The 24248-nt window shown below is 39.1% G+C and overlaps 1 protein-coding gene across 4 annotated transcripts in view; it reads right to left on the bottom strand.

Annotated features, from left to right (window-relative positions):
• PCSK5 (proprotein convertase subtilisin/kexin type 5) overlaps nt 1-24248 on the bottom strand; it is a 456302-nt gene that overhangs the window by 233369 nt on the left and 198685 nt on the right. The window lies entirely within an intron of this gene.

The following is a 24248-nucleotide window of genomic DNA, read 5'->3' as shown; positions in this document are numbered from 1 at the left end:
TTATATTAAATTATTGGATACCTACTTCTTGTGATTGTTAGCATTGAAGAGCACAAAGACATTGAGCAGAAGTCCCCTTCATTGGAGAACCACAATACCACTCAAAAACATATAGAAAGCAAATCCAGGTACAGGTGCACAGACTTCTGTTCTCTTTCAAAGAGTACGTATACACTGGAAGGCATTTGACTCAATGCACGCATGAAATTCTCATCAAGATACCTCTTCATTTTAGTCTCGAATGTCAGGTGTTACAGTCTTTTACTTAACTAGGAAATATGGCAGTTATCACGCAGCCTCGGTAGCTAATTCTGTTTCTCGTCCTCCACCTTAATTTTAGAAGGATATTTGCCAAGCCTGGGTCAGAATATTGAAGGGAGGGGCATGATAATTTGCTACCTTCCTTGAGGTATGACAGGAGCACATGGTAATCCCTATGGCCCCCCATACGTGCGCAGATGGACGTGGGCATCTCCCAGGCAGAGGGAAAACCTGGTATCTTAATTATAGTTGATTTTCAATGATGGAACAGCACACTACTTTATTTTATATTGTGTTTCCCCAGTTTCCTACTTATGTGAAATTGACTTCTCAAGGTTTCAGCTTCCCCATTTAGCATGTGGATGCTAATATCTACTTTACTTCATTGTACTGATTGAATGAAAGTGACGCCATGTACTTAACCCAGTTCCTGGTGCGAAATAAGCCATCAAGAAGTGGTAGACAGTACAACATTCTGCTAAGTTTTGAGCCACGGCTCCCATGTGGTGGCTTGAACATGAAGGAGATGGGGAGAGAAAAGTACTATAGAGTTCTGATACCACTTCGCTTCGCTATGCCCTTAGATTAAAAATAAGAGAGACAGTACTGCCATTTCCAAAGAGGGAGCAAGACTGGATGTAGACTGTTCTGTAAGGTTGCATTCACAATGTAACTTATACTAAGGAAATTGAAACCCAAACTCACGAATTTTAAAAATATAAGAACAAGGGAAACAGATTTCTGTTTTGTTTTATACAACACTTGTTAGGAACCAAGTTTAGAACCTAATAACGCACGAAATTCTGGAGAGGGAGGGAGGTTGTGGGATGGGGCCCAGGAGGTGCGTAAGTTTCGCTTCTAAAACAAATAGCATGATTTGGCCCTTTGCTGATTGAAACTGAATCCACATAATAATTCAGTAGAGTGCTCGCACCATGGTCAGAAAAATTAGGAAAAGAGTCAAGGGATAATTCTGAACACTACGGTCACCATAAGATGTTTTTCCTGATCTGCCTGAGATGTAATGCTCATCTCCTCTTTCCCAGGGTAGTTATTTGGGTGAGGGGCAAAGAGCAACAACAGAAAAGCCCAGTCTTGCAAGACTCTCCAGCCACTTATTTATGGTACAGCAGAATCCTCTCAAACAGACACGCGTGCTTTTGTTTTGTTTTGTTTGTTTTCTCATGAGCAAACAGCAAGATACGTAAAAGTACACCTGGATTTGATAAATATGTCTAAATCAACCTAGTGAGTTTAAAATAACATTTAACACACAGCTAAAATGTCCACATTTTAAATATTATTCTTTATAGAAAACCAAAAAAAAAAAAAAAAAAAAAGGAAAAGAAAAAGAAATGAAACAAGTTTCTATGTTACTTATCACCAGGGCAAGATTCCTTTGGAAACATCAAGCACAGGGTCTGACCATCAGGAGACCATTTCCCTAGTGACCCTTAGCACTGATAATATAACAATGATGATGATGGTGACAGAACAGGGACCATTTATCTCGAGCCTTAAGCAGTTGTATTCAGACCGATTCAGGAAGCCTCCGCATTCAAATCAGCCTGAAAAAACGGGAGTTACTTGCTCTCATGCTGGGTTGTAAAAACTAGCTCTTCTTGGAGTACTTGTAATTAGAAGGAAGAAATTAGCTTCCGGAAATTGAAACTGTGCATGGAAAGAATGCGGCATGCAGGTGATTTTACTCTGACATTTGATAACGCACAAGTTCAGAAATCATTTAATTTCAAAATTTCCTGAATTTCGCCAAAATAAAGTTAATACAGGAAAATAATAATAAGTTAATACAGGAAACCAAGGGATTTTTGCATCCGTGGTGTTTCTACCCGTGGGAGGGTAACTGATTATTGGCTCAGGAAATAGCCGTAGGTTAATTCGCTAGTATCCTGAGAGGACCTGTACTTAGGGGGAAGTCTGATTCACATTTTATGACCTATTTGTACTGATGCTCTCGGGGATGTTGCAGAAATGAAGCAGTCAGACTATGAAACTTCTGGTATACCACAGTGAAACACACAGTGAAAGCAAAGAGACGGCTGTATGCCCTGTGCTGGGAACTTTCCAGGCCACGGTGGTAAAGTAGGACCCCCTAGAACGGACCCCCTTCTGCCGATTACCCTGGAGCCATACTCCCCTGGCTTCTGAACACCAAGATCCCTCTCAGCTCCAAGAACAGAAGACGGAGCACCAAGAGCTTTGGGGGCAAACAATAACCAAAATGCCATGAGTATAACCGACCTGGAGGAAAGGAGCAGGTTCTCTCAATTCTGAGCCTGGGGACCACTGAGCCGATTAAAAGCCACAAGGATTTAGGCCACATACCCCTTAGGTTTCTCTCTGGAATTATTGACAACTACCTTTAAACCACAATATACACTAAAAGGGCAACATTTATAAACGCCTGCAAAGTGTGGCTAGCAAGCTATGACCTTTCAAGGCAATAAAACATACATGATTTTCTGGGGGAGTTCTAGAGGTGCAATCTTTTCCTGTTAGGAAGGTTTGCATCGTTTAGGGGCTTCAAGTTAATAACCAACATTAAATGAGCACTTGGCCAGTGCCAGGTAGTGCATGTTGTACATCATTATCACTGTGTAATCTTAAACATCATATGAACATAGGTAATAGTTTTATTCCCATTTCACAGATGGCAAAATGGAGACTCCGAGTTATACACGGTAACTCGAGTACACACAGGTAGTTAGCGGTAGAGCTACAATTCAAACCAGCTGCACCTGGCAGGCTGCAGATCCTATGCTATCACTTACTATTTAACGCCATTTCCGGATGGACCCCAAAAAGTGGAACGGACATACACGCAGTGGTGCATCAGGTGGCTCTTTGACAACTGGATCAGGAGGCCAAGTGTGGCATGTCCTCGTGGTCACACCATTTTCGTACCTGCTCTGTGTCTCTCAACTCAGTTGGCGGATTTTTGTTTGCCACTGAATTCAGGAGACTCTCAAGTCTTAATTTGGGTTTTAGGTTCCAAAGGCTTACACACTCTATCAAAGGTAAATGGAAAGATACCAACTAGGACATATCAGATTATTTTTATAACATAGTATCATATGCTTCTACTGTAGGTCATAACATTATATTATTTAACATTATGATTATGAACTTGCCACCTTGCTTTTCTCCAGTCAGGGGAGCTCATCTGAACCCCATCTCAAACAATTCTAGTTTCCAGCAGCAAAAACAGGATAATTAATGACACGACCGCTACCTGGTGTTCTATTTTTGTTCTGAGCCGCTCAAAGTATTTCATGGCCCCAAGAGTAGATTTAGAAGGAGGAGGACGTATCCCAAGAAAGACATTTTGTCTAGTACTTCTTGTTGGGCTCCTAAGTTCAACTGCTAGCACTTAAATGAAACAAAACAAAACAAAACAAATTTTCTCCCCATGAGTTTTCGCAGCTAATCCTGCACACGTGTGAACCGTTTGAAATCAATCTGTACTTGGAGGTCCTTTAAAAACAAGGACCAATTTTGAAGCCTTAGTGACTGACTCATCTGCATTTACTAAAAAGAAACAAGAAGTAATCTTCCCTTCCCCTCAAGCCCCCAGATGGATCTATCATCATAGGCAGTTAAAAGGCAACCGATAGAAGGGACAACACATACACATCTTGGTAAGGAAAGAGAATTTATCAACAGGAGCAGCAATAGCAGATCCAGATAACGAAAACTGTTTCCTGAACCGGGCAATCTTCTTTACATACAAGAGCGATTCTATCTAATGCAATGATGAGCAATTTCATGAACCAGGCCCATGGGGAAACTGCACAACCCATCAGCCATCATCCAACTGACTAAATATTCAACAAAAAAACCCGAGACAAAAACCAGTCTCGTTTTATGTTACTTAAGACTGTGTAAAGTAGAAATGGGAACAAGTAGCCAGAAAATTAATGTCATTGTACAGATGCTAAATAAACTGGCAATTATGGGGAGAGATTCATTGTGAGCTAGAGTAAGAAAGAGGAGACAGAAAGTGTTTGAAGCCCGCGGAGGTTGGTAAAAACATGATTCTGACTGTACCCAGTGCATGCCAATGATGATTCTAGAATAAAATACCAACCATCCAACAAAGGAAACCAATCTTCTTTTGTCAGGTAATGAAGCAGATCATCAGACGGTCAGTCCCACTGCAAAGAGGAGTAGATCTTGCTAACGGGAGTGTGTTTTTGTTCTGTTGCGTCGCGTTGGACCGTGTACTCTACATTAATTCAAAAGCTCCAGGCCTAAAACTGGGTGTACTAACAGAAAACACACCTCCTGATGTGGAAATGTGACTTGTCCTGGTATCACCGGGACACCTACTTATGATCCATCCATACCTGAACCGAAGTAGAAAAGACAAAAGGAAAGAGGAGACTGGTTGAGGACTACCCAAACCAAATTTTTATTATACTCTCTTGTATACACCATTCACTGACTACCTGAGGTGAGTATAAACCAAAGGTACATTAATTGGGTCTCTGAACACACTTTAGGGAAGAAAGTCCTAACCCAAAAGAAAAACTCTGCCACTGAAATTGAATTGTCTTCTTTCCTTTATACATCTTGGCTTATCTGCAGGATTTGTCATTACACCAAAAACACATCAATTAAATTTTCTGCAGCTTTACAAAAAAAATGGTATTTTGTTGGTAAGCTCAATAATCATTTCCCTGAAATGCTTTGCTACATAAACTCTTGGGGAATACAATTTGATGAATGGTCACACAAAAGTACACTAACTTGAGATCACATGCACCGAAATCAATTCATACTAGTGGAACTTCATACTACTTCTCCCTATACACTTAATTCCCCCCAATGGTATTACCCCAAGGCTGTAAATTCTGGCCATTCTACAAGTCTCTTTCTCTTCATGTACCCTGCAACCTCGAATCCATGTCTGATCCTCATTTTCATCCCTGAGCTTTGAAATCTCTTGAAGTAGACAAAATGTGACAGAATGAGAGCTTCCCCACCAAGCTCATCCCAGTCAAGCTGTGAGAAACCCAAGTCTGGGAAGGAAACTGGAGGACAGCCCTCACTTTCCCTTTTCTGCTCATTTTGCGGGTTGTCCAGCACTCAGCATGAATGAATATGCAGTTCTAAGTGAATTGACATAATCCTGCAGTAAGACATTGCTTTCCACGTTATTTTTATTTCTCATTTAAATTTGTTCTCAAAAATAATAATAAGCATAGCTCATAGTCACATGAGTATGATGCTTTAGAGTCAGGAAGACTTGGGGTAAATCATGACTTGCTACCCAATGCTTCTGAAATGCTAGGTAATTTACTGACCCCGGAGAAAACTCGGGGACTCAGTTTTCTCAGCTGAGTGTAGAGACAGTAATACACACTCTGCAGGGTGGTTGCAAGGACTCACGGTAATGGATACAGACTGCCTGGCACATGACAGACTCCCAAAGACAACAGTCATCATGATGGACTGAGACGCACAACCTCTCATCCCAAAACGATTCAGAAGGACCACTTTGAGTTTATCCTAGCATTTGATGAATCTCGATTTAATTAACCTGTTTTCTTCTATTCCTAAATTTTGATGGTATGTTTTTTAGTTCTTGTAACAAACGAGCAAAACAGCATTTTCGATACATCAGTCTATTTGTGCTTAGTGAAATAATAATGCCACTAAGATCTGTCAAAAGGATCTGGTTTTAACAAGCCCATGGTGTGGGCAGCAAGCTGACTGGTTAGGGAAACAAGTACCTGGACCCACTGTGATTGTAACAAATCCCCTCTCTCTATTGTGGGAACATCTTCCCTCTTGACAGCTGGCCACTGAGGGGATGTAGAGGATGGTGGAATGTTCTTTGGGTGGGCATCGGAGTGCCGTATGGTACCAAATGTTAGGATGAAAGACTGCACATACTTATTTGCTTAACTGAACTGCCAGACTGCAATGTTTTTGAAACTTTTCTACCAGAGTTCAGGGATTTGCAGAGTTCTCGCCTCAAAAGCCAGACGTTGAACCCTTGGACAGGCAACAAAAATACTTGGCTGCATCTCTGTTATTACTATTATTCTAAATTACAGCATTTTCTCTCATTTTTTCCCTGCTGAATACAAAGAATTAGAGTGATGCTTTTCTACCTGCTTATCAAAGAAGTATATTTTAAAATAGGGATTTTCAATGCTCACCTGCATTTTAAACTTCAGTGAAAATGAGTCTGCATTTTGGATTCTAGAATTTTAAGTAAATGTTATTCTATTTTAGAAACTCCTGGTTTATCATGTCAACTCCTAGCAGTCTTTCTAATTATTAGATATCAACGGTAACAAAAAATATTTTTAAAAAGTCTTAATGCACTGCACACACACACTGAGGGAAAGATCAACTAAGATTAACAGAAATCTATAACAGAAATTTTGGAGGTATTTCAAGTAACCTTATGGCTGATGTGACTGGAGTAAGAAAAATAATGTTTAACGTTTCCATACTTTACATTAAGAAAACAAAGCTGGCTTGTCACCTAAAGTGGGGGGGAATGACAAAAGACCCCCAAAAAGTTAAGCCTTGTTTCCCCATCTATCTCCTGTATTAAAGACCCAAGATACTCATGGCCTAAAAAAGTACACACATGATTCTCTACTAAACACGTACTCCTTTTTAAATTTTCAAGGCAGCCCAAGCATTAACTCTCTCTCTCCTGTCCCTATCGTCCTAGAAATCATGGCAGGAATTAGGGGGTAAATTCCAACTTTCTTTTTTAATGCCTCCCTTACTCTACATGTAAGATGCCAAAATCATGTCCCCCAGACTCCCCAGTAGGGAGGGGGTGCACATGAGATAGAGTTCTGAGTAATAAAACGTAAGTGGGAGTCTACTGGACATTTCTGAGAAAGCCTTTGCTTTCCTGCTATAGGCATTCCCCAATTTTCCTCCACTCTTTCCTTCCTCCTTCTACCTGAATGTGGATGTGAGGGGCTGGGTGGCTCAGTCAGTTAGGCGACTGCCTTCTGCTCGGGTCATGATCCCAGAGTCCCGGGATCGAGTCCCGCATCGGGCTCCCTGTTCAGAGGAGTCTGCTTCTCCCTCTGACCCTCCCCCCTCTCATGTGCTCTCTCTCTCAGATAAATAAATACAATCTTAAAAAAAACGGATGTGGATGTGATGGCTGGAGCTGCAGCAGCCATTAAGAAAAGACCAAGAGAAAGGAAAGGTGCCTGGGTGGCTCAGTGGGTTAAGCGTCTGCCTTCGGTGCTGGTCATGATCTTGGGGCCCTGGGACTGCAAGCCCCACGTTGGGCTCCCTGCTCAGTGGGGAGTCTGTTTCTCCCTCCCCCTCTGCCCCTTCCCCCACTCATGCGCAGCTCTCTCTCTCTCAAATAAATTTTTTAAAAAATCCTAAAAAAAATAAATACCGAGAGAATAACACAGACCCAGCCTTGGTAGCCTTGACTTTCTGAACCAACATCTTGTGGATTTCCTGCTGTACCCACTATACTTTCTTGGTACCGAATGTAACTCCTAACGGATGTATCTCCAAAAGTACCGAGTATTAGATGGCATTTATTGAGTGCTCAGTGTGTGCCAGGTACACTTGAAAAGTACTATATTTGTTATTTCATTTATTTCTCCTGGCAATCCTGAGAGATACTATTACTTTTATCACTCAAATAAGGACATCAAAGCAGAGGAAGTGTCAGGATCCTGCTCAGGGTCACATGATTAGCAAGGGCTGAAACGCACCATACGCAGCCTGATTCCGGAGCCTGGCTCTGATCCACTCCACCACCGCTGACTTTTACTGGAGGGGGGGCCACGAGGGGAAGAGCCAGGTGAGAGCTGCTTGCAGGGACTGGCTGATAAACTTCTGCTTAAGAAATGATCCTCTCCTCATCTGGCATTCCTCACTTTGGATGGATCTCTGCCAGGACCTGAGAACTGACCACGGGGTTTTGTCTATCATCCCATCCTTCAAGGGCAAGTTTGAATAGGTCTGTGCTTGGATGGTAAGCAGAGCAGGGTGAGCATCACACCCTTCCTGAAGCCAGAGTTTTTCATTCAGAGTAATTAAAAAAAAAAAAAAAAAAAAAAAAAGGAAAAAGTAGGAACAGAGGAAGAATGAAGGGAAGGAAAAAAAAAGTAAAAGAAACATAAGAAGGAAGTACAGGGACAAGAGAATGAAGAAAAGAGAAAGGAAAAGAGAAGAAAAATAGTATGGAGCCCCTGGAAAAGACAGTGAACACAAAGGGAATACATCAATAAAGAAGGCGAGTGTAGATGCCAAAATAGAAGCTGAGAGAAAGAAAGACTAGAAGGAGCATAGAGAAAAGCGAAGTTTGCATGAGAGGGAGTCCACTGATATGAATATGGGTCCAATGGAACTGAGAGTGTGGAAAATTGAGGTAATGATGTGGACTACAAATATAAGAACGTCCCACAATTTTTTTTTTTAAGGAAAATAATGAAGCGATGACAAGGAAAGACAAGACGACAGATCTGGAGGCCAGAAAACAGAAACTCACTTCAGGAGACCAGCTTTGTTTGCCTCTGAGGACCACCATGCACTGAGTCTTTACTACTTATCAGCTGTTCTACTGGAGCTTTGCAGTAATGCATGCAAAACCACCAGGAGGTCGACAACGTTATTATTCCCTTCTTACAGATGTGGAAACTGAGGCTTAGAAAGGAGATCTATCTTTCCTAAAGTCATGTGATAGTAAGAACAAGAACAGGGCTTTGCATCCAGGTCTCTCAGACTCCAGGGCTCAAGCTCTGAAGCCCATGGTAGGCTTTGTTAGTCATCAAAATCCTACTTGATGAAAAATGCCCAAGAGAGGCTCAAGGGACTCAGTAGGTTTCAGGAAATACTAAGAATTGCATCCCCTACATTCATCCTGATATGTACGTGTTTATGTATGTGTATGTGTACAGAGGTAATTTCAAACACAAATGAAAAGTACCTTAAAAGCTATTTAGGAATGAAAACAAAACAGAATTTCTGTCTTAGGACTCTCTGCAAAGCTCATTTCAGGAGACAATGAAAAAGGACAGTTAAAACAACTGAAAGGAAACAAGCCCAAGAATTTTCTACTATGCTCCTGTCCTTTATGAGTAAATGCAGAAGACACATATTGGTAGGAATGATGAAATCAACTGACCTACCTCTCTACAAACACATGCTCTGAAAACCAAAATAAAGCAAACAGATAACTTTAAGATCTATTTCAGCTGATGAATACATAAGTCAAAATTAAAAACCCTAGAATGTGTTGTTGTTACGAAAGACCTTCTAATGGCTCAAAAATAAATCAAACACAGAGGGAAGACTTAATAAGTCTTTTAACACAATTCTTCAGAAAAGAAAGTAAAGATAATGGTAAGAAATAAATTAATTAAAACAGCCTGTTGCATAAATCCAGATAATGAGATGCAGAAATAAGTACAGGTGGGGATAGCAAAGTAAATGTAAGCCAAGTTCATATAGCGAGGAGTCAAAGGGGATAACTCCCTTATTACAAGATATATTTATTTTTAAATATCACCTTTATTTAAAAATGATATCTAAAAATTATTAACATTATTTTAAAATCATTTCTTTAACCTAAGAAAATAAAATGTAGAAACTAAAAAAGAAAGGGCAGAGATTTTTCCACAACACACACACATGAATGTATGGATGGCAAAATTAGTTGCAAACGACATAACATTTTAGATATAAAAACACTGAAAAGAAAAGGAAGTATAATTTAGCTGAAAGATAAGGTAGTGTCTATAAAAAATATCTAACAGGATGAGATGCTTCCACCAAAATTTATGGATCAAAGACTATAAGAAAAAAGAAGTAACTGAGGGACCCAGCCTACTACTCAGGTAATTTAATCCATTTATTTCAGGGGAAAGAGTACAAAGGATTTGTTTACATAGTAGATATAATTTAATAATATTAAAACATATCTCCTACAAAGAGTAATTTCTTTTTCTTAAGAATTCATGGATCAACTAAAGAGCTTTGAAAAAGTTGCCGATACACTGAGCCAAAAGGAAATCTCAATTGCCCTAAGGAAAAACAATACCTCACACACCACTAGTGTGGCTGATTATCTAGCTTCATCATCTGACCACAATACAGTGGAAAAAAAGGTCAATAACAAATCTCAATAGAGACAAAGTTTGTTAAACACTGCAAAGTATTATTCTCAATTGTCATTCTACCAAAGAGGAAGCCCAAACATCCTTAGAAAGTAATGACAGTCAGCCAAAAGTGTGTTCAGAGGGAAATATGCAGTTTTAAAAAAAATCATACTAATGTAAAAGGAAACATAAATGAACCATGATTCAACCAATAAGATTAATAAAAGCATGGAGAGTGATCCTAAGGAAAACAGGAAAGATATTAACACAATAAAAAAAAGGACAAAGGAAAAACAGCATTACTCATGAACAAATCCAAGAACTGGCCTTTTGAAAAAAAGCACAGCAACAAAACATCTAACAAAGAAAATAATATATAATATATATCTTATATTAATATTAGATACATATTAAAATAATTATATTATGCTATAACAAAGTATGCCATTATATCACAGTTAGCTATATAACCATATGTAATCATTAATTAACAAATTTGAAAATCTTATGAAATGGACATGGTTCTGGAGAATATAGATAAAAATAATTAAAACTGAAAAATTTATCAAAGAATTACTTCTCAGAAAGGCTTTAGGGACAGATGGTTTCATTCAAACTTACAAGGACAGTGATCACAATTGTCTCCAGAGAAGAGAATAGATGCAAAATTTCACAATTTGTTTTGTGAATTTAACATCACTTGATATGTAAAACAAAAACAGAAACAAAAACAAAAAGCCTGGCAGAGATAGAGGCAGAGGATAGACAGGTCAAATCAATCTGGGTTAGGAAGCTTGACTCTTCAGCCTATGCTACCATATACTTTAGGAATAAATTGGGAAAAAAATAAAGAACACTTTACAAGATTCTCTTTATATTCCATAAGTATACAATTAATTTTAGCTAGCTGCTCTAACAATATAAACACACACACACACACACACACATATTATTCAGTTAAAGAAACTATAAATGTCACTCAGGAAAATAAACAAAAAGGCATATATAAAATATTCTAATACTAAACCAAAAGCATAATAAACAAATTTCATTTGAATTATAAGCAGAAATAATATTTAAAAATCTATTATTCTAATGAATCCCATAAATGATTCTAGTATGAGAAACTAGATACTAAAAATCTCAACAGATACTGAGAAAAGACCCAAATTCCATTTTTAACAAAACTTTTGTAAAATCAAAAATGCTGCATAGCCACATGAAGAAAAGCAAACATCAACAAAAAGTGAAACAAAGGTTAAAAAAAATCCAGAGAAAATCAGGACATAGGCGTGAAAGTTTACTGTCATTCTTGATACTTAATATTTTAAATGGTTAGCTAATAGAAACACTAATCATGATTATGTCAGCTTCCCTATTTGTAATACTTTCCAAATGCCAAATTTATTTCATCCTGGCAACAATCTGGTGATTCTGGGTTATTACCCCAATTTCAGATGAAGAAACTGAAATTTAACAAGGTCAAGAAACCCAATTTTCACTTGTTGAAGCCTACCCAGGTAGTAATGGGGTGGAGGAAGGATCGGAACTGAAGTCAGCGTACTCCAAAACCTGAAGTCATAATGACCACTTTGTACAATAAAGATAAACATGGAAAAACCTCAGATGAACAGAGATAAGTATTACTATAGTCAGAAGCCATATATATACCCCACCCCACACAGCCAAAAAACAAGGTAATCAGTTACAACATAATGTCAATTAAATGGGCTAGAGAAAAGAAAAACATACAAAAAAATTGTATCTCTGTTATACATGAGCTACTTAAGGGCATAATGGTAACAGCAAAGCATACAAATATTTGCTATTCCAAAAAATAAATCTAAAGCAAAAAGTATGGAACTAAGGACAAGCCTGAAATGTTACTTGGCCAATAAAAGAGAGATCTGAATAATTCAGAGGCAGATTTTCTTGAATGGGAAAACCAACTGTTATAAAGAAGCCAAGATTCATACAGTTGTCATAAACTGTCACTCAGACTGTTTTGGGGAACATGGCAAAAGGGTTCCAAATTTTTCCTGGAAAAATAAACAGGTAAAAATGCTTAAAGGAAATGTTTAAAAAGTGGAATGATATTGTAATGTCAAAAGAACTGACAGAATAATAGAAAACTCAAGGGAGACCTTGATAAATTCAATGACTGGAATGCAAAACAAATTGTTTTTGGAGATGGATTATGTAAGAAATGGCATCGAGTAAATGGATCTCTATAAAAATTCAACTTAGATCCTCATACTGAACGCCAAAATAAATTCTACTTGGTTAGACATTAACACTGAAAAATGAAATGAGAAAACCCTAGATGAAAATGGAAGTTGGTAATTGAGACTTTGAGACAGGAAAGGACTTTCTAACCTGAGCTCTTAACTTGGGGCCCATAGATTACCCTGGGGTACAGCAAATCTTCTGCTATATGTGTGTTTGGGAAAGCATACACAGCTTTTATAAGCATACACAACATTCTCCAGGAGGTACCAAAAGATTCATGACTAACTGAAGAATTTATAAAGGACACAGATAATTGACTAATAATAATGAAAGAATAAAGAAAAAAGTCTCCTCTGTCAAAACAATCTGAAGCCAACTTGAAAGGAAATGACAAATCGATACAATATTTGTAATAACTATGGCCAGGGGTAATACATGGAGCATATACTGATAAGAAAAATATTAACAAGAAAGATTAGTACGTAATTTGTAGAGGATTCACAGAATGACATCCCTTTTGAGTGACTTTGAACCATGTTTCTGAAACTCATTTTGAATATTTGTTCCTAGAATTCAGGAATTTCTCAACACCCAATTTCCAACAAGTAGAGACATCCACAACGACCTAAAACCTTCCTGATTCTAATCTTGCTTAACTGCATTGGACAAAGCATTACGTAGTTAAAATGGGTGGTAAAAAACTAATGGAGGAGGGAAGACAAAATGAACAACAGGATCTGAAGGGAAGGTGACAAGCAGATTGAAGACAATAAAGTAGGAGATATTTTTGCAATAAATACATTGTATATATTAAGAATATTTGGAATGGATATCATAGTATTAGCAGTTACTGTATTATTCAAGCATAAAACAGTTGCTGAAGGTTGTATAGGGAGAATTCTGATTTTTGTTTCTATATTTCTATGTGCTTTATATATATATATTTTTTACAATTGGTATGTATTATTTTAGTGATTAGATCTACTTTTTTAAATGGTTCTCTTGCTAGCAATATTGGTGGTGATGGGTTTGCTCTTCTGGTATCTTTCAGTGTTCAATATTTTAGTGCAAATGAAATCAGTGGAAGACTGTCACTTAATTTTGCCAAATAAGGACAGCATCATTTCATACAATTAAGAAAACTTTATACCAAAATAGTGCATAATTTCCAAATAAGCCAAATTTTTTTAAACTAAAAAACCCCCTTTATTTTTTAAAATAACTTACATTCCATTACCAATATTATTCTCCTTTGCCTGGTGATCCTTGAACACTCTCGCTAAATAGCATCTCTACAGACCAGATGGTCTCTGGGCAACCTTCCAATGTTATGATTTCTCAGACAAACTGATCATAAGTATTTTATATTTCAGGTATGGTATTGCCTATAATGGAGAGTTTTAGCACAATGAAAACTATAAAATTGAATACATCTGCTATGGCAATGAGGCTATTAGATGTCAACTTCAATGGCACCTAAATTCAGAGCAATGAATAAGAATACAGCATGACTAATATGATCACTCCTAGATCATGCTCTCTCCAGGAAGCTCCCTCTTATATTCTTTCAAGTCAGTTATAAAGGTTTCCAATAGCCAAATAACAAGCAGACTCCTCTGAGAGCCTGCCTTAAATTTCCCTCAATTCTCTTCCCTCCTCCCAACATTCCATGGTTGTGTATCAAGTTTTTCAGATAAACTAGCGTGCCCACCAAAAATAGAAAATCGAGGGGTGTCTGGGTGGTTCAGTCAGTTAAGCATCGAACTCGCGATTTCGGCTCAGGTCATGATCTCAGGGTTGTGAGATCGAGCCCTGCATTTAGCTCCGCACTGGGCATGGAGCCTGCTTAAGATTCTCTCCCTCTGCCCCTACCCCCCTCTAAAAAAGAAAAAAAAAAGACAATTAAGGCTTTCACTGGATTCTGGATGAACAATTTTAAACTTTGAAGGGATGTTCAGTTTTCAATCATGTATGGGCATATTTCTAAATATTGGTAGAAATAAAAAAAATATGGATTATTTCTCCTTTTCATTTGTCCTCCTGTTACCTAAGGCTTGGTCATGATTTAAGCACCATTGGATAAAAAAGGGTGAAACTCAGTTAATGCTGCAGTCAATTGATAACTCAGTAAACACTAAAAACCAAGTATAAGTTGAATCACCTTTATGACTCCACTTTCAGCAAAAATGCTATCATTTCATTGGTGGCCCTACCCAATCCTTTCCTTATTTGCTGTTATGCACCCTTCCCTACCCTTAGCCCACCAGCACTTTCTATCTCAGTATCATCCTTTGTTTTTTCTTTCATAGCACTTAATATCAGATGTAATTAACTTTTATGCCTCCCTTCGCTGGAATGCATGTTCTCTGGGAGCCAGGTTCAAAGCACCATATGCATTTGGGATGACCCTGCTCTACCATTCTGGCAGCTGAGGCATGGAACATCCATGTCTTGCTCATAGAGGTATTCTAGTTCTAAGCATGGTGCCAGACACACATGGAGTTACATCAGAATTCTGATGCTAAAGATCGCAACAATGACTGTAAGTGTCTTGCAGTTTCCGAGATGGGGAAAAAAGGGTTTCAAAACAAAGAGATGATGGTAACAAGCATGACTCAATAAGTATTTCTTGAATGAATCAGTCAACGTTTAGAGTTAAAATGAAATCTGTTGCCATTTATACCCTACTAACTACAGCTACCTTAACAGATACCTATTCATACTTTTCAATAACTAAAGGGAGACTTCCTTCTCTCCACTGATTCATTCTCTCATTATATGAATATCTGATTGCTTACTGTGTGCCCAATATTGTTCTTGGTGCTGCTGGGGCTACTGCACACACTCACTTTCAAGACAGCTGACAGTCTGGGGGGTTTCTTTCCTGTGATCTATGGACCAGTTGTAATCGAATCACCCAAACTATATTGAGGGCTATGTTAAAAAAAAAAAAAAAAAAAAAGAAGAAGATAGCAGGAAGGGAAAAATGAAGGGGGGGGAAATTTAGGGGGAGACAAACCATGAGAGACTATGGACTCTGAGAAACAAACTGAGGGTTCTAGAGGGGAGGGGGGTGGGGGGATGGGTTAGCCCAGTGATGGGTATTAAAGAGGGCACGTTCTGCATGGAGCACTGGGTGTTATACGCAAACAATGAATCATGGGACACTACATCAAAAACTAATGATGTAATGTATGGTGAGTAACATAACATAATAAAATAAAAAAAATAAAGTAGACTAAACAAACTATATTGAGAGGGCTTCAAAATCTTCTTTTTTAAAAAAGATTTTATTTTTAAGTAATCTCGACACCCAACATGGGGCTTGAACTCACAATCCCGAGATCAAGAGTCACATGCTCTACCGACTAAGCCAGCCAGGTGCCCTCAAAATCTACATTTTTAAACAAGATTCTGTATGACTTATACATACTAAAGCCAAAAAAAATAATCTTCAGAGTATAGCTTGAATCCCTCTTTTTCTATAAAGTCCTCCTAAATCATCCCTATTCAAAGTTTTGTCACCCTTCTCCATACTCCTGGCCCTTATACTTCATGGCAGCCTTTGCAATTAAGCATGTCTTGTTATAGCTCTTACAGTAGAAAGGTGATGTGGTGTAACAGTGTGTTCTGCTGTCACATGACCTGGAGTTCCATTTCCAGATCTACCGCTTACCACCTGGATGAACTTCTAAGCCTCTTCCCACATCTGACATAGGGAGCTAGTGCCTACCTATAGCACTGCTTTGAGGACTAAGCGAGATAACCAATAAAAGCACTCAGCTCAGTATTTGGCACAGAGCAAGCATTCAGTGAAAGCTGTCTACTGTTTTTATTTGTCATCATTTTTGGATTTTACCTTTTTGCACTCTGATGCACTATTTCCACACTCAATTGAGGCAAGAAGAAACTTTTGTCTCCCATACAGCATATCACAGTCAGATGTACTATGACTTTATGGGTTAGAAAGACACTACCAGGCTTCACAGGAATATTGTTTTTCTGGGATATGCAAAGAACATAAAACTTGACTTCACCTTGGTCACACGTATGGTTACTCAGTAAGGTTCAGAATCATCACAAATGGAGAAACGAAAACCCAGGATGGCAAGAAATAAGCCAATCTTCTACACACAAAATGTCTTTTTTTGTGTGCAGGTTGTATTCCAGGTATCTCCGATTACTTCACTATGAATTTGTTGCTTTGGGCTTTTGACAAATCAAATGCCATCATTGACTTGTTGAGGTCAGCATGAATAAATCTTGCATGCTAGTGAAATGACATGCTTTTCAGTCTGTCATTTCTACTTCTCTTCTTTACATTTCTCTCATACTGATGGCAAAATGTATTATGATTCTTCAAAAACAGAGTAAAAAGAATGCCGGGATCAGCTAAACACAAAATAATAATAGTGTCACTAGGAACAATTATCCTCATCTGAACAAATGACACAAAAACATCCTACAAGTAAAAAAATTATAGGTTAGGACAATGTGACCATATACAAGACTGATTCAAAACTCAAGAAGACCTGGTATAAAAATAGGGTTGAGTTCTAACCGGGTTTCAATATAGAGTTTAGGAATATATCTGAGAATGTTCAAACACAAAGACAGTGATATTTGATGAAGCTATACAGTAAGTCACTTTGCAGAATGTATTGAAATATGCTTAGATTAAAGTGATTAAGTTAGCAAACTATGGTGTGAAATATAATGGACCCTGGGGGGGGATAAAAGGCAGCTTCTCTTATTCTCAGCAAGAAAAATTATATTTGATAGTGTTTGGGGTGTTACCATAGACACTATCAAGAACAAAAATTTCCTGGCAATGAATAAAATCCACAAACCCTCAAGAGATTAAATTTAAATACTAAATTTTACATATTTCTTGAAGAACCCACTAACCCATTAGATTTTCTAAGCAATCTTATGGGGTAACTGCATCAAAGTCAATTTGCTATTAACACCCTATTTAAATTAAAGGACATAGGAGATGAACAATTTATAATGTAAATAAATCCATATTCTTTATTTTCTCTATTTTAAAAATGTAAATTGTCTCAGTCATTTATAGCAACCATGATCTTAGTGAAAAGCATTTTCTAAGAATTAAGTAATAAATTGCTGGGGGAGCCGATGCACCAAAGCATAGTCAGTAATTGTAAGAGAAACTGGCTACTGGCTATGGGTCTTGTTGCAAGACCCGGAGGCCCAGAGATCTAGTCCCATGGGTATTTATGCCTCTTTTAATTCTCAGAATCCCATGGAAAGAATAAAGGGTATCTATTTCAATAAATGGTACACAATCTACCCAAGAGCTCTGCTAAGAAACTAGACCGCAGCCTTGAGTTTTTCTTTCCCCCCAAAGCACATTATTCTAATTCACTCCCTGTTTGCTGTACCTGCAAAATGAACATCAGATCTATCCACTTCTTTCTGTCTCCATCATCATCACCCTGACCAGGCTACCCTAATCTCTCCTGAACTATGTTACTAGCTTCCAAAATGGTACCTGCTTTGCTCCTACACCAAGTGTTCTTCAAGGAGAAGCTGGAATGATCTTTAAAAATTTTAATCAAATCATGTCTCCCTCCTTAGAAGACTCCACAGGCCTCTATCATGCTTACTTACTATGATGCCCTATGTGATCTGGACTTTTCTAAACCCTCAGCTCACACTAGCCATGAATATCTTCCTATTTCTCAAACCCAGCAACCATGTTCCAACTATGTGGTCTTCCCAACTTGCTCCTCCCTCTCCCTTGCAATGCTCAGTCCAGTTCTCTACCAGTGAGCCTTCTTATATTTCAGGTCTCAGCTAAAATGTCACTTCCTCCAAAAGGTCTCTCCATTATCACTCTAGATAAAATGGTTCCCTTCATCAAGTTACTCTCTCCATTATTCTACTCTGTTTATGTTGTTCTAAGTACTTATCATTTGGTTTGCTGTAGACTGCCTCGCCAAAAAAGACAAAAATTCCATGTCTGTCAACCCACCATTCAATTCACAATGTCTAGTGTAGGAACTGACAACAAGTAGACCATTAATACATGTCTACTGAATGGATGGATGATTCCATCTAAGCTCAATGTTACTAACACCCATATCCTCTTTACATACCTTTCAGAGATGAGAAAAATGAGATTAGAAGTTTCCTTCCAAAATCCCTTCTCACACACTCCCCCCCACCCCCCACCCCCCAGGCTTAAACCAAGAGAAGCTTTCTGCATTATTTTCTCAAAGTGGTAGCATTGTTTATAGAATTCTCAGGCATAGTGTCCTTTGAAACGGAATTCTTGTCAAGATGGTGGAGAGGGGCGCATATCACAGATAATGATATAATTAGTATAAAATGAGTCAAATCCCAGAGGACACCAAAAGGTCTTTCCCACTTTCAATCTTAAAGTGATCCTGCTTAGGTTAAATCACAAATCAGGTATTTATAACATGAGACATTTCTAAGGTAACATATGACACCTGGCAAGGAAAAATGCTGAGAATTGCAACTGAACCGAGAACTACTCTTCTTAAGAAGCAATCTTTATTATTACAGCAATACGAGCAAAATACGTTCAGTGAACCATCTGTTTTTGAAAATAAAGCTAAGCCAAAGCAGCAGCTAACAATCACCTGGTTACTTCTCTGGGCGACTCAACTACCCATCCCTTCTTTGTTTCCTCATCTCAGGAAGGGGATAGAACACATCGGGCTAAATCTCAAGACAATACAAGGTGAAGGAGCCTCCTCACCAGGGCTTTTCCAGCAATACAGGACACCTTTAGAAGCTGCATTATTTTAAGCCATTAACCACTAGTTAGGTAAAAAGTTGAGTCCAGTGAAAATTGGCTTCCACATAATTTGAACTCGAAAAGTGCTAGAGGACACAGTGTATTGTCTGTGTGTGTGTAGACATAACAAAGCTATTTTCATGCACAGTGCTGGCAGAAGGCCCATGGTAACTGCTCTGTGGGTCTGGTTACAATTATTTCACTATAGGGAATCATCCAGGACAGTACATCCCTTCTCTGTCAGCTGGGCCTCAAGTGGAAATGTGTGCTGTTTTTACCTCACAAACCTTTTCAGCTCTCCTCCCTGAGCACATTTTAAGTCTCCCCACCCTCCTCATGCTACAGATCCCAACCCTTCATGCCAGAAATCTCAGTTAAATGCTAAGCCCAAACTACAACATTACAGTACTCAAGAAACTCTGAGAGTATAGGGGAAAGGGGAGTGTGTGTTAACTCCATCCTTACCCTCGTCATTCTACAGAATCCAGGGCTCATACCATGAGCATGTGCATGTGCTTCTGAAGTTCTAAGTGAAATAAGGAAAACTCTCCTAAAAGCAAAGAGTTGATATGTTCTCTGCCATTTTACCTCAACAACCAAATGCATTTGCCTCCCCGCCCACTGCAGCATTTCGTACAGGGGAATGTGGCCCTTGGGAGAATTTCTGATGGAACATTCTATACTGAAATGTGTTCTTAATTAAAGCAAAACAAAGAAGATAAGAAGAGTTTACAAGATATCAGGCCTAAGATGCTAACCCCAATATTTAGAAATGCTTATGTCTATCGAGTCCTTCTTATGTGGGCTCCCTGCAAAATGGTCAGTTCTAGAACTTTGAAACCCCTCCATTAGTTACTTTAACTCAGCATATTAAAAACTCCAGGCACCATCTCAACTGGCCCAGGTATTAATTTCTCACAATAATTGAATCTCAAATATTTGGAGCATTTCCTCATATTTTTCCTCCATTGGAAACATACATAGGTAAGACAGAGGTTATAATGAAAGGTAGAGCAAAGGCATAAAGTGGTTGATCAGTAGGAACTGCATAACATTTATATAGATGGACTTTGTAGGTTTATAAGAAATGCACATGGTAAGTTTAATTTCCTGAGAAAAGAATTTTCAGGATGGTTTTTCTGAAATCAACAGCATATGGTGTGAATCATCTTGTGGCTCAACACATCTTTAATTCTTCACACACTGACCTTTCCATGTCTCCCATTATCCCTACCACTAAAGATCAAAGGTAGAGGGGCTTCTCTTCGAAGCTAAGGCAGGAAATAACACCATGTCTTTATTTTACCTGAGTTAAGCCCAGTTCTAAGGAACAATAAGTAAACTGGGTAAGGGATGAGTTGAGGTGGTGTGGGGAAGAAGTCACTAATCAACACCAACAAGAGGAACTAAAAGATAAAAATAATGAATATATGAAATTGGGCAATTCTGTTCACCTCATTTCCCTGGTACAAAAAATGAGAAGGTTGGACTAGATGGATTGACCTAATGTTTGTTTGGAAATGACCTTTTGCAAAACACGGTGCTTAGATGTCATGGAGGATATAAAAGTGTCATGGAGCCAATGTTCCAAGTTGGATCATGGAGGCTGGCCATTTCTATTTTCGGCCAGATCCTGCATGCTCCCCCAAAATGACTGCATTGGCTTTCTTAAACAATTTGTGCATCTATGTTAGTGTACGTTTGCCTCCCTTTGAAGGCAAGTGACAGGTTTTACAAATATTTAAATTATGTCCTGCCTAATTCACTTAGCATCTAGCATGATGCTTTAATTTTTTTTTTTTTTTTTTTAGTATGTACCAGGTATTTGTTATATGCATATAAATAAAGACTGTAAGGCACAATCCTTAGTCTCAAGGAGTTTAAGCCTCGTTTGGAAGAGAATACACACAAAAACATCTGTAGTAGAACAATAAATTAGCTAAGTTACCTAATACTATATCCTCTCTATATACATTCTATAACCTGTGTTCTACAAATACGTATATGATATATTCCAACGGGACATTTGAACTAGGAGAGAACAGATAGGTAATAAGAAGAAAGTAGATGAGCCTACCTAGAAATGTGTGTATATGTATGCCCATGGGGCTAGCTAGCTAGCTAGCAGAAGCAGCGACTGTTTAATACACTCCAGGTATGTTTCTAGTACAGAGTGACAGTGCCACCCCAATTTGTGTATTTTCTGAAGTTAGGTCCAGATACATGAGATGTTCTCAAAGGAAAGTATCCCTGAGGCCCCTGAGATATGAAATCTGAGGAAAATGCTTCCAGGTCACTTAAAACAAGGATTTGTGGAATAGTCTGTGTATCAGAACCCTCCTTCTCAAAGTCCTAAATAATTTTAGAAATTTCTTCCTGACTCAGTCCCTTTTATTGACCATTCACTGTGCAACATTTCTTGATTGCTGAATATATATTATTCAAATCTCCAATGAGAGACCATTTGCAACTTAAGGCCGAAAGGTTTCTTTAGTAAACTTCAATTGTGAATGTCCTGAGCTAATGCTGGTAATTGGACATATAAAAGACTCCACTAAACTAGCTTCTCTTTGCTAATAGTTACAGACTCAGGTCAGGGAAACTTTCAGTAAAGCACAGTGTAAGAAACTGAACAGTAGGGGCCCCCGGGTGGCTCAGTTCATTAAGCATCTACCTTCAGCTCAGGTCACGATCTCAGGGTCCTGGGATCGAGCCCCACATTGGGCTCTCTGCTCAGTGGGGAGTCTACTTCTCCCACTCTCTCTGCCCCTCCCCCTACTCATGCTCTCTCTCTCTCTCTCAAATAAAGTCTTTAAAAAAAAAAAACAATCTGAACAGTGTATTTTTATGAACGTCAATTATACCAATTTTTATTTTATAAGCCATTTTGTAGGAAACATCATTTGCTAACAACTGTCTTTTCTCTTCCCAGGGGGCTAGAGTACTAGCAATATATATATATATTGGTGTCAAGATGCAAGGCTCTTTATACACGTGACCTGGTGTTCTTGTAGGCTGCTCCCCTAAAACTATTAGTCATGTTTCACTACTTTCTTCATTTAAGGACACTCATTTTACCAGAGCTTTCTGAGTTATGCCATACAAAAAACATCACTTGAAGCAGCAATGGCCCAAAAGATAATTAGTTCACTTGTAATCACTGATTACATATTCCTTCTTCGCTCCGCTGAAAAACCCAAAAATTCCTTCCAAATCCACAAAACCCAAATAATTGAAATATTATAAACCTCTGAACTAATACACACATGACAAGAGCACCCCAACACAAAAAGTTTTCTCCCCTCTCTTTTAAGAGCACAGTTTTTTCTCTTATTCTGAAATTGTTTACGGTTTTTTAGAAAGCTAAGAAATGTACCGCTTTCAGTGCCCAGACAACATCTCTGGGAGCAGAAGGAAACTGCCTTATTTACTAGAAAGGCAAAGTTTGCAATCAGACGTCAGAGGCAGCTGGAGAGAAGAAGAGGCTCAAACCCAGGGAGAGCAGGAAAGGTGGCAGATTTTGAGAGGCACTCAGAATCCTTCCGGTCTTGGGATGATTCACTTTTACCTGAGGATCTGGGGTGCGCTATAGGGGAGTCTGTTACAATACATGTTCTTACACACCCGTGGGAGAAGGATGGGCAGGGGGGAGGCTGTCCTGTGAGCTGTCACGCAGAGTTAACTCAGGACCGAGCTTTTGTTGAGCTGGGATAAGAGATCTGCACGCTTGAAGCTTATCTGTTTCTATGCTTTGTATTTGTCTTTGTTTTCTTTCCTCTTAGATTCCTACCAAGGTGTTTTTCGTTGTTGTTGTTGGGTTTTTTTTTTTTTTTTTGGTGTTTGTTTTTGGAAAAAGCTCTGAGGGGAGGGGAGCGAGAAGCATCAGGATGGCCAATGGTTGCAGCCGTTCCAGAGGAGGATCTACTGTTCTACTGACGCAGGCCAGCACTTGCGGATGCAAAGAAAGCAGGCTGAGGGGAGCTCGGCAGGTGGGAGCTTTCCCTGAGTAGATACTGTAGTCGAGTGACCTCAGGAGAAGCGAGGATGCTTCCCTCTAGGACATGGAGAATTGGGCCGTGCCAATAAACGGGGACTGAAGCCCCTGCTGGTGGTTCTTCACCCCAGCACTGAGCCTCATCGTTCCTCACTGACCTGAGCAGGGGATGCGTGTCTGGAGTGTCCCAGTGTCCTGGCGCCCAACTCTGCCTCCCTCTGCCCTCTCCCCTCTCTCCTTTCAAGGGAGTATCTTGTAGATTGGGATTTTCAGCTTGTGAGAGGAGAGGCTGAATCTCCAAATACCAAGGTCCAAGTGTTGTTGAGAAGTACTAGTATAAGAGGAGATCCCCGGGGAGGGGCTGCGGGGGCTGCGGAGTGGGCTTAGGCTTAGCGCTTGAATGACCGCAGCCTTGGTGGACTGTCATTTGAGCTCCTGGCTCCAATTTCTTAGTTCCAGATACGTTTTCCTCATGTGGGAGGCCCACGGCTTATTGATCCCAGTGGACCATCCACTTTTAATGCCCCTTCTTTTAATGCTCAGACGTCTTTCTCCTAACCTCCACCTTCACTCAGGGGCAAAGATTGGCCTGTAGAACAAGTCAATGGGGTTAAGAGGCAAGGCTTATCCTTTCTTATTTTATCAGATTACTGACCATCTACTTTGGCCCCATGATCAAACTGTACTGCTGAAAATCTTAATCCACGGTGGATTTTTCCAGGTAGGGTGTATCCTGCAACCTTCCTTCTACTCATCACAGTTGACGCAAAAATTAGTCTTTAAAAATGCTCAAAATGCAAAGAAAGAGAAAACAGATGAAGAATTCTGGGGTGTTCCCAGCCCCAAA

Source organism: Halichoerus grypus, chromosome 14 (assembly GCF_964656455.1).
Source record: "Halichoerus grypus chromosome 14, mHalGry1.hap1.1, whole genome shotgun sequence".
NCBI lineage: Eukaryota > Metazoa > Chordata > Mammalia > Carnivora > Phocidae > Halichoerus > Halichoerus grypus.
The sequence above is the reverse complement of the archived record's forward strand: the minus strand, read 5'-3'. Positions and strand labels throughout refer to the sequence as shown.